At 49.3% G+C, this 10,937-nt stretch overlaps 1 pseudogene; it reads left to right on the forward strand.

Annotated features, from left to right (window-relative positions):
* Positions 1-9,366: 9,366 nt before the first annotated feature.
* Positions 9,367-9,515, forward strand: LOC147697083 (5.8S ribosomal RNA; annotated as a pseudogene).
* Positions 9,516-10,937: the final 1,422 nt, after the last annotated feature.

Below are 10,937 nucleotides of genomic sequence, written 5' to 3' on the forward strand. Positions count from 1 at the left end.
TAGAGGTAAAATTTACTATTCCCACTCCAGTGGGTGCAACAGTAGGGAAAGCGTTGGATAGCGTAGAGGTAAAATTTACTATTCCCACTCCAGTGGGTGTAACAGTAGGGAAAGCGTTGGATAGCGTAGGGGTAAAAATTACTATTCCCACTCTAGTGAGTGCAATAGTAGGGAAAGCGTTGGATAGCGTAAGGGTAAAAATTACTATTCCCACTCCAAAGAGTGCAACAGTAGGGAAAGCATTGGATAGCGTAGGGGTTAAAATTACTATTCCCACTCCAGTGGGTGCAACAGTAGGGAAAGCGTTGGATAGCGTAGAGGTAAAATTTACTATTCCCACTCCAGTGGGTGCAACAGTAGGGAAAGCGTTGGATAGCGTAGAGGTAAAATTTACTATTCCCACTCCAGTGGGTGCAACAGTAGGGAAAGCGTTGGATAGCGTAGGGGTAAAAATTACTATTCCCACTCTAGTGAGTGCAATAGTAGGGAAAGCGTTGGATAGCGTAGGGGTAAAAATTACTATTCCCACTCCAGTGAGTGCAACAGTAGGGAAAGCGTTGGATAGCGTAAGGGTAAAAATTACTATTCCCACTCCAAAGAGTGCAACAGTAGGGAAAGCGTTGGATAGCGTAGGGGTTAAAATTACTATTCCCACTCCAAAGAGTGCAACAGTAGGGAAAGCGTTGGATAGCGTAGGGGTAAAAATTACTATTCCCACTCCAGTGGGTGCAACAGTAGGGAAAGCGTTGGATAGCGTAAGGGTAAAAATTACTATTCCCACTCCAAAGAGTGCAACAGTAGGGAAAGCGTTGGATAGCGTAGGGGTTAAAATTTCCATTCCCACTCCAGTGGGTGCAACAGTAGGGAAAGCGTTGGATTGCGTAGAGGTAAAATTTACTATTCCCACTCCAGTGGGTGCAACAGTAGGGAAAGCGTTGGATAGCGTAGAGGTAAAATTTACTATTCCCACTCCTTTGGGTGTAACAGTAGGGAAAGCGTTGGATAGCGTACGGGTAAAAATTACTATTCCCACTCTAGTGAGTGCAATAGTAGGGAAAGCGTTGGATAGCGTAAGGGTAAAAATTACTTTTCCCACTCCAAAGAGTGCAACAGTAGGGAAAGCATTGGATAGCGTAGGGGTTAAAATTACTATTCCCACTCCAGTGGGTGCAACAGTAGGGAAAGCGTTGGATAGCGTAGAGGTAAAATGTACTATTCCCACTCCAGTGGGTGCAACAGTAGGGAAAGCGTTGGATAGCGTTGAGGTAAAATTTACTATTCCCACTCCAGTGGGTGCAACAGTAGGGAAAGCGTTGGATAGCGTAGGGGTAAAAATTACTATTCCCACTCTAGTGAGTGCAATAGTAGGGAAAGCGTTGGATAGCGTAGGGGTAAAAATTGCTATTCCCACTCTAGTGAGTGCAATAGTAGGGAAAGCGTTGGATAGCGTAGGGGTAAACATTACTATTCCCACTCCAGTGAGTGCAACAGTAGGGAAAGCGTTGGATAGCGTAAGGGTAAAAATTACTATTCCCACTCCAAAGAGTGCAACAGTAAGGAAAGCGTTGGATAGCGTCGGGGTTAAAATTACTATTCCCACTCCAGTGGGTGCAACAGTAGGGAAAGCGTTGGATAGCGTAGGGGTAAAAATTACTATTCCAACTCCAAGGAGTGCAACAGTAGGGAAAGCGTTGGATAGCATAGGGGCAAAAATTAGTATTCCCACTCAAAATAGTGCAACAGTAGGGAAAGCGTTGGATAGCGTAGGGGTTAAAATTACTATTCCCACTCCAAAGAGTGCAACAGTAGGGAAAGCGTTGGATAGCGTAGGGGTAAAAATTACTATTCCCACTCCAGTGGGTGCAACAGTATGGAAAGTGTTGGATAGCGTAAGGGCAAAAATTACTATTCCCACTCCAAAGAGTGCAACAGTAGGGAAAGCGTTGGATAGCGTAGGGGTTAAAATTACTATTCCCACTCCAGTGGGTGCAACAGTAGGGAAAGCGTTGGATAGCGTAGAGGTAAAATTTACTATTCCCACTCCAGTGGGTGCAACAGTAGGGAAAGCGTTGGATAGCGTAGAGGTAAAATTTACTATTCCCACTCCAGTGGGTGTAACAGTAGGGAAAGCGTTGGATAGCGTAGGGGTAAAAATTACTATTCCCACTCTAGTGAGTGCAATAGTAGGGAAAGCGTTGGATAGCGTAAGGGTAAAAATTACTATTCCCACTCCAAAGAGTGCAACAGTAGGGAAAGCATTGGATAGCGTAGGGGTTAAAATTACTATTCCCACTCCAGTGGGTGCAACAGTAGGGAAAGCGTTGGATAGCGTAGAGGTAAAATTTACTATTCCCACTCCAGTGGGTGCAACAGTAGGGAAAGCGTTGGATAGCGTAAGGGTAAAAATTACTATTCCCACTCCAAAGAGTGCAACAGTAGGGAAAGCGTTGGATAGCGTAGGGGTTAAAATTACTATTCCCACTCCAGTGGGTGCAACAGTAAGGAAAGCGTTGGACAGCGTAGAGGTAAAATTTACTATCCCACTCCAGTGGGTGCAACAGTAGGGAAAGCGTTGGATAGCGTAGGGGTAAAAATTACTATTCCCACTCCAGTGAGTGCAACAGTAGGGAAAGCGTTGGATAGCGTAGCGGTAAAAATTACTATTCCCACTCCAAAGAGTGCAACAGTAGGGAAAGCGTTGGATAGCGTAGAGGTAAAAATTACTATTCCCACTCCAGAGAATGCAACATTAGGGAAAGTAAATACTTCATATATTATTTAAAAAAATATAAATTAATATCTATAAAAAATAATTTAAAAGTAATTACCAATTTAATATAATATAATAATTAATCTATCAAAATTACTAATTAACAATAATTATAACAATTAGTTACCTATTAATACAAATTAATTACAAATTAACAATTAATTATTTAATAATTAAAATTTAATTAACAATTAATTCGAATTAAATACAATTAAATAAATGTATTTATTTAATTATTTATAAATAAATTACTTCCCACCCTATTCCCCTATAAACCCACAACCCGCTACAGAAAATAAAGTAGTACAATTAACATAATTAGCAAATAATCAATTAATTAAAATTTATTACCAATTAAAATTTTATTAATTACCAAATATAAATTAATTAACAATTAATTAAAAATGAATACCAATAAATAAATTTACATATTTAATTAATTATAATTAAATTACTTCTCACCCAATTCCCCTATAAACCCACAACCCGCTACAGAATTAAATTACACAAAAATTATAAAAACAAAATTAATTAATTAAAATTAATTATAACATAAATACACACTTTTCACACATATAATAACATAAAAATGTATATAAAAAATTCGATATATTAAAAAATCGATAATTTTAATAACCTATATTATATACTTCGATATTTTAACTTTCTATATGTTTTTTACATTCGATATTACATTACTTACCTTAAAAACGATATTTTTGATGTCCATATTCTGTCCAGTCGATATTTTGCATAATCATTGGGGTCTTCGCACCCCTCTACGGGATGCGGCGTGCTGCGACTCACGACTATGTAGGAGCACTGAAAGTGAACTATGTGTTGGTGTGTGTGAGGTAAAAAAGTGTGAGTGGTGAGGTGGTGAAATGTGGTGGTTAAAAGATACCTGGCTCGTAGGTGAAAAAATAATGTAAAAAAATAAAAAGTTTTTATTAAGCCCTTCACCAAGGGGCCTGTTGGTGTGTGAGGGGTATTTAAAACAACACTGTGTGCTCCTACCACTGTAGGGATCACTACCACTACCAGAGTGGATTCCATTTTGTTTATGTAAATTGCCAGGGGAGACCGAACCCACTTTCCCTCTCCCTCCCTCCTCTTGTTATATGATTTATTCTGCAACTGGATTGGCATGGCCTTGGATTCTCTAATCCCCCTGGTACGCTCCAAATGCCGGACTAAGGTCCATAGCCCGTGGTACGATGAGACCTTAGCGTCTCTCAAGAGAGATTGTAGGCAAGCAGAAGGGCGATGGAGGAAAGCCTATGACCCCGCGCTTAAAACCTGCTACCTCACTTTAACCAAGGCATATCATAGAGCGGTTTGTCGAACGTGTGCCGCATATTATGCGCAGGAGTTTCGGAACAGCCCTAACCCCTATAAACTAATCTTTAAGGTCCTAAAGGACCTTATGACTAAGAGGGCTTCCGCAGCGGAAATATGCACCGACTCTCATTGCGAAAGTCTGGCCTCTTTCTTTGTTCAAAAGGTGCAATTAATCTATCGCACTTTTCCAACTATCATGCACCGCTCGGACTCAGTCGTCTGTCCAAAGGGCAATGATATGACTCTGGATATGCTGGCCCCCCTTTCCGAGGAGGGTTTTGATTTATTGAGCCTCAAAATTAAATCCGGCTCCCCTGCAGACCCTCTTAAACCGGCCCAGTTTAAAAACATGCAGGCAACTTGTCGCGCACCCTTGCTGGCCCTTATCAACATGTCACTGACCTCAGGGATTGTGCCCACCAAGTGGAAGCAAGCGGTAGTTACACCCATCCTAAAAAAGCCTACCCTAGATCCAATAAAACCCGAGAACTATCGCGCCATCTCACTGTTGCCGTGGGCTGCTAAAGTCACCGAAGCCCACGTGAATGGGATCTTGGCTGACCACCTCGCCAAAGCTAACATCTTTGATCCCTCGCAAAATGGATTTCGTGCAGGCCACAGTACGGAGACCGCCTTGTTGTACATGGTCGAACATCTGCGCTCCGTGCTGGATACCGGACGAACAGCGGCACTCTTGTTGTTAGATCTGAGTGCCGCCTTCGATACGGTGTCCCACGAGATCCTGTTGCGGCGCTTAGAGGAAGCTGGGGTTAAGGGTTTGGCTCTAGGTTGGTTCCTCTCCTTCCTTTCCAACAGATCTTTTCAGGTTGCGATACCACCCGGTAAATCTACCTCTCACCCGCTCACTTTGGGGGTCCCACAGGCATCATCTTTGAGCCCCACTCTATTTAATCTATATGTGAGACCGCTGGCTGCGGTAGTCAAACGCTGGGGCTTGACAATGGTGTCCTATGCGGATGACACGCAGCTGGCGGTCACATTAAGTGGGGACTCAGCTGTGGAAGCCCTCAACTTTTGTGAGGGGTTACGTGCGGTGGCCAATTGGATGAACCAGAACTGTCTCCAATTGAACACAAAAAAGACAGAGGTTATGGTGGTCGGTAAGCAACCTGGATGGTGGAATGACAACTGGTGGCCTCCCGAGTTAGTAATGATCCCTTCTCCTGCTATGGAGATAAAAAATCTCGGGGTCTGGCTGGACCCTACGCTTAGTTTCACCTGCCAGACTAAGAGGGTGGCTGCCTCCTGTTTTGGCATCATCAGGGGTGTCAGACCAGTGCTTAAATTTTTTGATGCCCCCACTAGACAGCTTGTGGTCCAAGCCTCTGTACTATCCAGGATAGACTACGCCAGCGCTCTGCTAGCAGGTACGAACAAGGCAGAACTTATGCTGCTGCAACGAGTGCAGAATGCCGCCTCAAGAGCGGTATTAGGGTTGCCCAGACGTTGCTCAGTGTCCAGAGCATTGCAAGCGCTCCATTGGCTGCCTGTTGCTCGGCGGATCGAGTTTAAGGTGCTTTGCCTGGCTTTTAAAATTTAGAAAGGCACGGCCCCACCTATTCTGATGAACTTACTGACCCCATATGTTCCCTCTCGATCCTTGAGATCGATGGGCCAGAATTTGTCTGTTGTTCCACGCTTTTTGGCTGAGCAGGATTGGAGGTCGCTCCTTCCGAGTAGTAGCCGCAAAATTATGGAACTCTCTTCCCAATGAAATTCGAGCTCTGGAAGATCTATACCAGTTCAGACGTGCCATCAAAACTTTTCTTTTTAATAAAAATCTCTGATTCTGTTTGCGTTTTGTGATGTTGTGTATACCTTCCTGGCGCCAGGACGCCCCTTTGCTGGGGCAGCTGTGCGCGGTACAAAAACCATTAACATAACATAACATAACATAACTCTCGTCCTGTCTTTGTCTTTGTGTATGTCCATGTCCTTTTTCTTTACAGGGTTTTTGGACCTCAATTGGTTCTACTCTACCCTTCTTTATATTGAAAGGTCATTTTTCCTGATCAAAATCGACGTCCTATTGTGATGGTATGATTTATCATGTTTTTTGTCTATTTACAGGTTCTGTCCTATAAACGCCAATTGGGCGCAACAGACTTTGCTTCTAGAAACACTATTAGGTACATTTCACCTATTTTATTTTTTGTAGAGTTCACTTTTACATCTACATTTCATGTGAGTAAGGTGAGGATAGTTGTGCATATCCTCGTCCTGAAGAAGCAGTTTTTACACTCCGAAACATGTCGACGCACTTCCTGAGGTTGATGTACCCTAATATGCAGTAAACAACCTCACCCTGCACCCTTTTAACGATACCAGCCGAGGGCTTAATAAAAACTTTTGATTTTTTAAAATTATTTTTTCACCTACGAGCCAGGTATCTTTTAACCACCACATTTCACCACCTTACCACTCACACTTATTTACCTCACACACACCAACACATAGTTCACTTTCAGTGCTCCTACGTAGTCGTGAGTCGCAGCACGCCGCATCCCGTAGAGGGGTGCGAAGACCCCAATGATGAAGCATGACACCAAGGGGCCTGTTGGTGTGTGAGGGGTATTTAAAACAACACTGTGTGCTCCCTACCACTGTAGGGATCACTACCAGAGTGGATTCCATTGTGTTTATGTAAATTGCCAGGGGAGACCGAATCCATTTTCCCTCTCCCTCCCTCCTCTTGTTATACTCTCAGTCGATATTTTGTCCATTCTATATTTAAAACTCGATATTATGTTCATTCGATATTTTGGACTCGATATTTTGACTGTTCACCATCCTGATCTCCGTCCTCTGGCCGGTCACGTGGCAGAGCGCCTGGGACAGAATCGCAAGGGCCCGGGGGGGCCACCTCTACAAGGCGGGTCAATGAGTTTGGACGGTGCCACGGGGTGGGTGCTCCCGCACTGGACTTCGTCCTCCAGTCTGCTGCAACACCAAGGGCCCGGGATGGGGCTCCATCAGGCCCAGGGAGGCTTCCCCTCCTTGACCTGATTCAGAAGTAGGGGCCCCCCATCATGGGCTCCGTCCTCAGGGCTGCTGCATGGCAAAGCACCTGGGACAGAGTCCCATGGGCCCAGGGAGGCCTTCATGGTGTGGCCAAGGCCAGGCCAGGCTTCCCCTGCTTGTCTAGGTTTAGGAGCTCTGACCGGGACCCAGATGGGAAGTGGGTAGTAGCCCCTCATACTGGGCCCTGTCCTCGGGCCCACCACAGGGCAAAGCTCATGGGACGGTGTACTGCTGGTCCGGGGTGGCCTCCTCAGCATGGCCTGGGTCCATGTGCCCCAACAGGTGAACCCCGCCACCAACTTCCGTCCTGCTGCACCACCAAGGGTCTGGGACAGTCTCCTCCACTCTGCCGACATATTATGGCGCCAGCGGGCCCCGGGTTGGAGGTCTGTCAGGGCCCCCTTGCAGCCCCAGGCCAAGCTGGGGCTCTGAGCACCCGGCCCGCTGAGTCCCCTCCAAGGACAAGTGGAAGCCCTTTTGTTAAGGCACAACGCAACCAATGGCCATCCTTTGAGCTCAGCCATCTGGAGGCACTGAGCCCCTCAGCATCTGGTCATGCGCAATGCTTTTAATGGTGCATCAAGATGGCAGGGATGCCCGGGAAGTCTCGACAAGGGCCCATTTGCTTCCTAGAGCTCAGCTAGGGCTCCAGGAGGTCAAGTGCATTTGGGCCTTCAGTCCCGTCTGCCACTCGGTGTGCAAGGATTACAAGAAAGGGGGTTAGCCTTCCTTTGGATTACTAGGGACAGGGTACTACGGACACCCTTTTGGATGAGCCCAGTAGCTCTGGAGCTCTGGCCAGGCCCAGGAGCTGTGACTGGGCCCTGGGGCCACTCTGGGTCTCGGGGCAAGTGCTCCCAACCTGGGCTCTGTCCTCCGGCCAGGGTCTCCATCCTCAGGCCAGCCACACTGCCAAGGGCCCGGCACAGAAGTCCGTTGAGCTGGGGATGCTCCCCTTGCTTGGCCTGTTTTCAGGAGCTCTAACCGGGGCCCGGGCGGGCTCTGGGGTGGGATCCCCATCATGATCTCTGTTCTCTGGCCTGCTGCGTGGCAGAGTACACGGGACCCTGTATGTCCAGGGAGACCTCGTCTGCATGGACAGGCCCACGAGCTCCGACTGGGCCCCGGCTGGGCCCTGGGGCAGGCACTTCCACCCTGGGTTCCATCCTCTGGTCTGTTGCACCACCAATGGCCCAGGATGAGGGTCTATCAGATCTAGGGAGGCCTAACCTGCTTGGCCGGGTTCAGAAGCTCTGACGTAGGCCCCAGCAGGCCTTGGAGTCAGGCCTGCCTGTCTTGGGCTTCATACTGAGGCCCGCCGTACGGTAAAGCACCCTGGACCGCCCAGGGAGGCCTTCCCAGCAGCTGCACCTAGAGGCTCCCACCGGGCCCTGGAGTGGGTGCTCCCACACTGGGCTCCGTCCTCCATACTGCTGCACCGCCAAGGCTCAGGGACGGGCTTCATCGGGTCTTAGGATGCTTCTCCTGCTTGTTTGGGTCAGAAGCTCTGCCCAGGCCCCAGCAAGCCCCATGGTCAGAGCCCCCGTCCTTGGCCCCATCCACAGGCCCGTAGCCGGGCAAAGCATCCGGGCGGTGTACAGTGACCATGGGGCGGCATCTCCGACATGCTGGGCCCAGGCGTCCTGACCGGGCCTCCACGGACCAGCTGGGGCACGAGGAGGCCTGACTCCTCTCTACGTGGTGTGTGCTGGATGAGGGAGCAACCCAGCTTGTCCCTACCGGCACCTCCGACCAGTGCAGGGGATGGGCTACCCACTACCCTGCCAGCATGGCTAGGGGCACCAGCCAAGCCAGGGACTCTTAACTTCACAGTGGTCGAGCCCAGTGGAAGATGGCTGATGTGCGAGTGGGGCACCCCTCACTCGTTGCCAGGTACCTGGTTTGTCCTGGTCCCAAGTGGCCGGGATGAGGGCTTGAAGACACGCATGGTTGCTCCCAGTCCTCTAAGAGGGACCGGCGACAGTGGTGCTACCTGCTTCTGCTGCTCCGGGTGCCCCCTTGCCTTGGGGGACGTGGGCTCCTGGGTTTAGTGCCTGAAAAGCTCTTCAAATCACGGAGGCCGACTCCCAGTGGGAAAGCCTTGATTGGGCGCGCAGCCATCTTGCCATGGGATAGTGGACAGAAGAATGGTGCTGCCTTCCTCTCACATCTCCTGCACCCTCAGGTGAGTAAATGTTCAAAAAGTTGCCTGTGACTCTTGACGGTAGAACAATTGGCTCACACGCCGAAGAAGAATGCAGCTAGGTGCGAGAATTTGTGTGAGGATACATTCATCATTGACACTTCAAATGTGACTTGTGACCCCCCGGTTCTTCCCAAGGCTATGTCTGTTTGAGGGTCGCTTGATTTGTCAATTGCCCCGTGGCTCCACCAGGCAGGTGGGGCCTTCGCAGGATAGCTCTGCTTCCTTTGTCCCCCACAAGGTCATACCCCTGATTGCCCATCACAAGCTCCCTCTTCCCCAGTTGGATCATGGAGGTACACTGTCGGCAAGCCTAGACTTCCCTCCTGCCTCCGCGGGGTACAGGCTGGCAACTGGTCCGCCTCGGGCTCCTCCCAGGGGGCCTAACTATGAGTCACATTTGGCTGTCTCTTGTGTCCCATGGCTACCCACATGCACCACCACAGTGTCCACCTCTGTGGCTGGTTTCCATGGAGGGCCACGCCCCTGCCAGGCCCTCAGGTGCTGCCTGTCCCAGCAGGCTACAGCCTCCGATTTGGGGAAAAGTGTGCGCTGCTGTGACCACGGCCCCTGCAGTCCAGGGGCAGGTGTACCCAGCTCCCTCATGCTTCGACATCTGACTACGGCATTAGATCAGATGTGGCAACCCACTGAATTTAAGCATATTACTAAGCAGAGAAAATTAAATTAACTAGGATTCCCTCAGTAACGGCGAGTGAAGAGCCCAGCAACAAATTCCTACCCATCGGTGGGCACAGGAAATATGGCGTTCAGAAGACCGACTCCCTGGCATTGCTGAGGGGGCTCAAGTCCTTCTGATCAAGGCTCACACCGCAGATGGTGTTAGGCCAGTAGTGGCAACCGGCACGCCAGGATCGGGTCTTCTCAGAGTCGGGTTGCTTGGAAATGCAGCTCAAAGCAAGTGGTAAACTTATCTAAGACTAAATACGGAAATGAGACCGATAGCTAATAAGTAGTGTAAGGGGAAGTTGAAAAGAACTTTGAAGAGAGAGTTTAAGAGGGCGTGAAACCAATGACAGGTAAACGGATGAGGTCCTTGCAGTCCGACCAGGGGATTCAACACAGCGGGAAGGTCGGCTACCCAGGAGGGCAGATACCCTCTGCAGGACCACTGCCTGGGTGCTCCAGCCCCTGCAGGATGGATGTCCTCCACGGCGGTGCACTGGGTCGGCTTAGAAGGTTTCGGGGTGACAGATGGCTCTTAACTCCGGCTTCGCCCGGACTCTGGCTGATTGGGAGTAGTTAGGCCTATTTGGCAACTTTGGGCTGTTTGGTTGAAAACACGTGACCGTGGCTTCGTCAGGGGTTCCAAGCCACAGAGCGGACATGAGGGGGCTCTGCATGGTCAGGGAGTCGCAGGCCTGCGTCTGTGAGCCCACCAGGGCCCAGGGTTCCCTTCCCCAGCCCGCAGTGTAATAAAGGGGATGCGGCCCCATCGTGGCCAGATTCATAGAATCTGAACGGAGCCCTGTGGCCCCCACTGGGCCATGAGGTTGGCGCCCTGATCCGGGGTTCTGTCTTCTAGCCTGCCTTGTTGCAAGGGGCTCGGGATGGGGGCTC

This window comes from Lissotriton vulgaris, chromosome 8 (genome assembly GCF_964263255.1).
Source record: "Lissotriton vulgaris chromosome 8, aLisVul1.2, whole genome shotgun sequence".
Taxonomy (NCBI): Eukaryota; Metazoa; Chordata; class Amphibia; order Caudata; family Salamandridae; genus Lissotriton; species Lissotriton vulgaris.